Source organism: Pogoniulus pusillus, chromosome 1 (genome assembly GCF_015220805.1).
Source record: "Pogoniulus pusillus isolate bPogPus1 chromosome 1, bPogPus1.pri, whole genome shotgun sequence".
NCBI classification, from domain to species: domain Eukaryota; kingdom Metazoa; phylum Chordata; class Aves; order Piciformes; family Lybiidae; genus Pogoniulus; species Pogoniulus pusillus.
The window spans coordinates 33,251,181-33,258,856 of NC_087264.1; the positions used below are offsets into that span (position 1 = coordinate 33,251,181).

The window sequence follows — 7,676 nt, forward strand, 5'->3', positions numbered from 1 at the left end:
GCAGGGAATTTTGAGCTGTGTTATGCCACTGCTGAGCCCTTGTAGGCCTCAGGTGGGGAGAGAAGTTGTGGTCTACTCTCAGGCCTGCTGATGGTGGAAGAGGTGGAGGATTCTAGGAGGTTTTAGTCTGATGGACTTGGCCGAGTCTGTGAATGCATTCAGTCTAACTGCCTTCTCTACCTGTAAATAGAATCTCCCTTTTAACTTCTGTTCAGTGTGCAGTATCCTCATCTTCACTCTCCATAAGGGAGCAAATATAATTTCTGTTCTCCAGTCCTGGGCAGTGCATGGCCCTAAGCTGGGACAGACTCTATCAGGAACTGAGATATGTCCCAACAAAGGATAAGGCCCACTCACCAGCCAAGTGACTGCCCTAAGAGGGAGTGGTAGGAGACCCCCTGGAATGTGCAGCAAAGACAAGGTCATGCCTATGTATCAGCTACCATGGCAAAGAAGGATGGTGTAAAACACTTCTGGTCTACGCAACAGATTATCCCCAGAGTTGTGTTTGGTGTATGGACAGGTAAAAGGCACAGGAAGGGTTGGAGGCCCTCCACAGCAAGCACACAAGAACACGCAGGACAATTCCCTGAGGGCTATACCTGGACACATATCTAAGACTGGGACTGAAAAAAGCTATCTGAAAGGACCTGTGTGATGCCTGCTCTAAGGATGAACTCCACTGAGGACATCACTCACTGGAAACATCCCTGGGCAACACAAACTGAAAAAGACCTGGACTCCAGAGACGACTCTTCTCCCCTTCTCTGACTGATGGTAATATAATCCCTTTCAAGCTCTTCTCTCTTTCTCCATTTGAACATGAGCCAGCAGTGTGCCCAGGTGACACAGAAGGCCAATAGCATCTTAGCTTATATCAGAAATAGTGTGGCCAGCAGGACTAGGGATGAAATTCTGCCCCTGGTGAGGCATCACCTCAAGCACTCTGTGCAGCTCTAGACCCCTCACTGCTGTTGCAAACCCACCTGTTTTTGCTCAGGTGTTGCAGAACCCTGATTAGCTTCCCCTGGGAAACATGGTCAAGGCGCACATAGATCAGTGTGATCAAAGACAAAGCCACATAGACTCCAGATGATTCAATGTGAATTATGCCAGAGGCCTTTATTGATCATTTCAGCTCTCAATATCTCTCTCAGGGCCACAAGGCACACACCTACACATTAGCATAATTAGTCAAGGACAACCCACTCCATCAGCATAAATCACACCTTGTTTTTCTCATTAATGAGGTGTCCGTTATCTATCCTTTCTGAGATAAGGTAGCCAGCAGCTGGTGGGAACCAAGGTCAGCATCCACTTATTATCCTTCTTCACTTTGCATTCCCACACACTGCAACAGAGATCATCAAATGGTTTAGGTTGGAAGGGACCTCAAAGATCATCCAGTTCTAACCCCCCAGCCATAGGCAGGGACACCTCCCACTAGAACAGGTTGCTCAAGGCCTCATCCATATTGAGGTGGTGGAGCAGGGCCAGAGGAGAGCAATTAGACTGGGGAGGAGGCTGGAAGGAAGATCTGGTGAGGAGAGGCTGAGTGAGCTCAGGGTGTTCAGCCTGAAGAAGAGGAAACTTAGAAGGGACCTTATCAATCTATACAACTACCTGAAGGGAAGCTGTAGTCAGGTGTGGGTCAGGCTCTTCACCCAGGCAACTTGTGACAAGTTGAGAGGGCATGGTCTGAAGCTGCACCAGGGGAAGTTTAGGTTGGATATTAGGAAGTACTTCATGGAAAGGTGATTAGGCACCAGGATGGACTGTCCAGGGTCCCTGGAGGTCTTTCGGAAGATTGGATATGGCATTTTGTGGCTTGGTTTAGCTGATGTGGTGGTGTTAGGTTATAGGCTGGATTTGATAACCTCAGAGATCTTTTCCATCCTTGGCAATTCTGTTTGTCGCTCTTTTCCTCTCTCTCTGTTCTATTCATGTTATCTTTTGGTAGCCTTTCATTTGATATTTGGCCTCGCTCTTGCCTTAAACTTCTCAACACAGGAATATATAAGAGCAAGTCTCTCTCCTCCAGACTGAGACAGTGTCTTATTATACTTTGCCTGTATTGACAAGGACTTCATGAAAAGACCTGCTTTATTGGTGAAAGAAACAGATTTATCATTACAAATCTCACTGATATTTTCCACGTGAATGTGACTCTTCAGAACTACTTGGCAGGGAAATCATCACAGCACTGCTATCTTTGCTAGTAATTCATGAAGTCTTCTAAGTGGATGAAAACCAAAAACCTTCTGGAAATGAAAAGCTTAGAATGTTTTTGGTTGGGCATGAAGAAGTTGTATACATTTCATATAATATTTATATGGCATTTGCTTGAAATATTTAGCTTAGCAAGCTAATGAAAAAAGCAAAAATCCCTGCACTTTGTCATAATCATTAAATGCTTGGCTGATTGTATACACTGATTTTCCAAAGGAATCACAGAATGACAGAAGGGACCCTGGGGGTTCATCTACTCCAACCCACTAAGGCAGGACGAAAGTGGAATTGTGTTCTTATATTAAAAAAACTTGCTAATTCAATTAAAAAAATATTCTGTGCCATAAATAATGAATGGACAAGAGTGGAAGCAAATGCTAAAAGGTGCAGAACCTATATACATTTGTAGAAATTTGGTATAAATTTGAGTCCATGTGATGGTTTGGGCTCTTACCTGCCCCCCCACACTTTTGTAGGTACCCAGCTAACTCAGATGGACCCTGGGAATATAGATGAAGCAATTTATTTACAGCTAGCAGAATTTACAAGCAGCTATTTACAATATATACAGTTATATACAATTATATACAGAAATATACAAAGGATAAACAAATACAAAAGCACAACTCCCCTCCCAGAAACCTGAGTCCCCAGGAGGAGCTCTCAAACCACCCCAACACCTCCCCTGGCCCTCTCAACCTTACCCCAGTTCTCTGCGGCCAAGAGGTTAGGGAGCAAGGTTAATGAGATGTGACCAGGTCTGAAGGCAAAGGTAGAAGGGAAGAACAAAATGGAGAAAGTTTACTTCTTCTTCGAGAGTTCTCAGCGTAACTGTGAGAGAAGTTGACATCAGTTGTTTTTCATTCCACTGCCTGTTATCTAGTTCTTTTACCAAAACATTCCAGCTTGCTTCTAACTAGCACAGTCCAGCTTCAGTTCTACTTCTTGTTATACTTGGAGATGACCAGGAATGGAGCTAAGTTTGACATTCATGCATTTTGTTGTGGTTTTCTTTTGGTTTTGTTTTTCCATTTTGATTAAATGTGGTTTTGACTGGCAACCTAGAAATGCAGTTCAACAGTAACTTTTTCCTCAAGCATATCCATTGTAATGAAATTTAGGTCAGATGCATTATTTTACGCCCAGAGCAGGTTTTTCTATCAAACTGACAAAAGTCTTAAAAGATCCTTTTTCTGCTGGCCAGCATTTCATGTTTCCCTGCTCTCTGTTTAAACCAAGGTGTCACCTATTTCCCAGGTGAAGGAAGCTGAACTTCTCAGCTAGTAGCATGAGCAGGGGATAGTTGGGTTTTTTTTTTTTTTTGCTTCTCTGTGAACTACTCAACTTTTAACTAGTTCAGCAGACAGATTAGAGAGTTCAGAAATGAGATGTTCACCTGAAGTGACAGAAACCCAACTCTGAATTCCAGGCTAGACAACAGTGCTACCTGTTCTGCTGGCAACAGTGATTTCCATGCCCCAAAGAAGCAGCTTCTAGAGCTCGTGTCCAACTTCCTGCAATTATGAAATGTCTTAGTACTACTACTGATGTATTGCATTTGGGGACTTACTATCTTGCACACAGCAGAAGAGTTCCAGCACAGAGAGAATTAGAGAATCAGAGTGCTTTGGATTGGAAGAGACCTCCAAAGGTCGCTTAGTCCAAATCAGTCTGCAGTCATTAGGAGCATTGTCCACTAGATCAAGTTGCCCAGAGCCTGGTCAAGCCTCACTTTGATTATATCCAAGAAAGGGGCCCCAACCACCTCTCTAGGCAACACGTTCTAACACCCTTAAGGTAAAGAGCCTGTTTCTAACATCCAATCCATATCTGCTCTTCTCTATTTTGAAGCCGTTGCCCTTGTCCTGTCACTTCCAGCCCTTTGCAAACAGTCTCTATCTTTCTTGTAGCCCCCTTCAGGTACTGGGAGGCTGCTGTTAGGTGTCCCTGCAGCCTTCTCTTCTGCAGACTGAACAACCCCAGCTCCCTCAGCTTGTCATTGTAGCAGAGGTACTCCAACCCCCGATCATTTTCATAGCCCTGCTCTAGACCTGTTCCATCAGGTCCATGTGCTTCCTGTAGTGAGGGCTCCAGAGCTGGATGCAGTACTCCGGGGGAAGTCATAGCACAGCAAAGTGGCAGAATAATCCCGAGACAGTTTTCAATGTAAGCAACTTATTTAGTGTTAGGTCACAAAACAGTGCCCCAAACTTGCACATGGTCTTTTACATCAGACCATTGGTGACTGACTTGAGTTACACCTTTAACAGCTATGCTGTAGTTAGGATTACTTTATGCCAGTGGCTTATTGAAAAGCTACAACCATAGTAGAGAACTTGCTAGGCTACCTGCTCACTTTGATGTTCTTTAAAGAAATTATCTGGTATCACTACAACAGATAGTTGGCTTTTTTCCTGTATTTTCTATAGTGATTTTACCAAGCTATTAAACTGTAGCCCAGCAATAAACCAAATTCAAATTGTCACCTGTTTTGAGAGATAGGAGTGCGATGATTGTTCAGTGAATTTATTCAGTAGTGTCTGACTACTCTGTTTAATTTCATGGCTTCCCAGGACAAGAACCTTTTTTTTTAATTTGTAGGCTTACAAGTGTTCTGTCTCAACTCCTAGCAGCATTTTGTGTCAGTAAGTTTAATACTCAGCTACAGTGCCCTGCAATGTATTGTCCTGGAACAGTATTCTTGCTGCTTTGTCAGATTTGTCCTGAGAGCAAAGGTTTGAACTTGCTCTTAACATTGAAATACAGACATGGATCTACTCTTTCCAACCTTTGCCATTCTTACTCAAAAGAGTTAGGTTATAACTGATGAAGAAGAGTGTTTCTCATTCTTCAGAGCAGAAAAGGAAGCATCAACCCTTGAAGATTTCTTGTAGCACCTTTTTTTCTTTATTTTATTGCTGTAGAAAATAGCTTCATGCCCCTTGGAATGCACGAGCCTTTCCACTGATTTTAGCATAGGGCAGAAGCAATCTTCAACAAGAAGGCTCCTACAGCTGTGAATCTACATGTGCATATCCTGAAGACTTTGGTAATTTCTACCTTAGGATATATCAACTGCTTTCCAAACCAGGAAGCAGAGAGCTCTTTATACTTGTTACTACTCTTTAATTCTGGTTGGCAGTGACATGCAGACTATGGAATGAGTTAGGTTTGATTTACATAAATCAGAAGATTGTCAGCCTCTTCCTTTTAGATGACTATGCTGCCTTAAAATGCAGACTAATGACCTCCTTGTAGCACAAATGAATAGTGTTGTTCAATGTTATTACCAGTTTCTCCTATTACTAAAGGTACAGATGGAAATGCAAAGCTAAGATTTCTGATAGTCTTTCTTACATACACTGTGCTTTGTCACCACTCACTGCTTTCTTCTTAAGGGGGAAGGCATTATGATGACAGCAAACAGGAGTACTCTAGTTTCTCTGCCAATACCCATGAGAGGAAAAAAGCAAGTTTGGATTCTCTTTGGTTTGCTCTGATTTAGCTAATACAATATAAAACTTTCTACCAATTTTAATAAAAACATGAGTAGTCCAGAGATCTCTCAGCTGGGAATGAGCTCAAACTTTGGGAGGGTTTGTTCCATTAGCTGTTTTCAAGCCACATGTCCCCATTTTAAAATGAGGACTTGGGAGAGTTGAGATTTACGAGCTGAAATTTGCTGGCCACTGTGAACCAGGGATTAATTTTTTAGGGAGATGCTGCCAGAAGTCTCATTCTGACCTGTGTATTCTTTCAAACTAAACATCCAATAGCTGCATAGCCTCAGAAGATGTCTCCCCCCACTTCCTCCTCCTCCTTTGGTTTCTGTGCTTTTGAATGATTCCCTGTGTTTATTGTAACACACTATTAATTTCCAGCACAGCTTTCAAACCGTCATATAACTCCAACAAATTCTCCAACTCAAGCAGTGATAGCTTTAGGAACTCTGAGTAGAAGGGGAAGGATCAGGTTAAAGTGTCTGAGGGAAAAGTGCCTTCTGTGCATACAGCACAAATTGTCTGAAAAAAGTGATATTAGGAACATGACATGAGAGGATAGTGTAGCTTCTTGCTGTGTGCTTATGAACCATGGTGTATGCTTTGAAGTTACTTCCTGTGTGCACCTGGGTGCAAAGCAGTAGGGTTGTTTTGTTCAAGAGAGGGCAACCCTTAACCATGTGTCTAACAGCAGGATCAAGCCCTTAGTACCCATGCTTGGTAGGAAAGCCGATGTGATAGGCAGTCATGGAACCAAAGAAGTCTTTCATCTCGGAGGTTTTTATATGAAAGACTGTTACAGTTCCTTGAGAGTCAATTGGGTTAAGACTTTGAGGACTACAAGCTGCAGCATATGCAACCCACATAAGAATTAATTTTGATGGGCGTTTGGATGGGCGTTTGGAAAGCACCAGAATGGGAGGACTTCAGTGGTTTTGGTTTTTAAATTCCTGCAAATAACTCAGACAAAAACCCCAAATACAACTGGAATATCTGGTACAGTGTACTCAATGCATGTAGTCTATGGCTGCAAGGACAGTAAGCAATGCCTGGAAAGCAGAGTTTAGGGTCCCTAGGGTCCTAAGTTGTACCAGAGGGTCTCCCAAGCTCAAAGCCCCCTGCTCAACCCCAGGGGATCAAGTTGCAACCTCCTTTATACTAAACAATTACCCCAACAATGCTGAACCACATATGTATATTTCTGGTCCCTAACAAACAGGCAAACTAGAGATGTGGTGGAAGCCCCATCCCTGGAAACACTGAAGACCTGAATCCATATTCCCAAAGCAGTCCTTGGTCCATGCTTGCCACCACCACCACCCTCCACTCTGTCTTAACAGCTCCAACTCTACCATCACCATTTTTGCATGCATCTCAGAGCCTGGAGCAAGACTCTTGCCTAGCCAAGATAACACATAAAGGAGCTCAGCACAAGTAAGGAGACCCAGCCAGCACCTGTGAGTGATGTTACAGTAACCAACAAACCTATTCCTGCCTAACCGGGGGGCCACCAGGCCCCCCGGCCTTTGAACCCACTCCCATTCACCCAGTATGCACCATGGGTACTCACCAGTGGTGAAAGGAGGAGGATCCCTCTGCCCAGTTGGGCAAGCTTAGGGCTTCTGCCTTTCCTGAGGCCAGTTATAAAGGGGAGTGGGCAGGGAGGGCAAAGTGGCCACAGCTGGGGTGGGAGGAGACTCCAACTGAACCCAGGTGCTCTGAGTTTGGGGGATGAAAGGGGAAAAAAAAAAAAAGGGATAGGAGTGGTGGAAAAGGGGAGGTGGCAATGAAAGGACAGAGACAGGGAGGAAGATGATGGAGATGAAGCAGAAAAGAGGAAGACAGAGGAAAAAGGAAAGAAAAGGAGGAAGATGGAGAGGAAAGGAGGAAGATGGAAAGGAGGAGGATGGGGGAAAATAGGAGATGGAGGTGGGAGGAGGGAAATGA

The 7,676-nt window shown here is 43.8% G+C and overlaps 1 long non-coding RNA gene across 1 annotated transcript; it reads right to left on the bottom strand.

Annotated features, from left to right (window-relative positions):
- Positions 1-1,096: 1,096 nt before the first annotated feature.
- LOC135180744 (uncharacterized) lies at positions 1,097-7,334 on the bottom strand. Its single transcript, XR_010304548.1, has 3 exons — positions 7,300-7,334; positions 2,934-2,989; positions 1,097-1,351 (listed from the first exon to the last, which is right to left on the bottom strand). It is a non-coding gene; the product is annotated as an uncharacterized LOC135180744 (long non-coding RNA).
- Between the last annotated feature and the right edge of the window lie 342 nt (positions 7,335-7,676).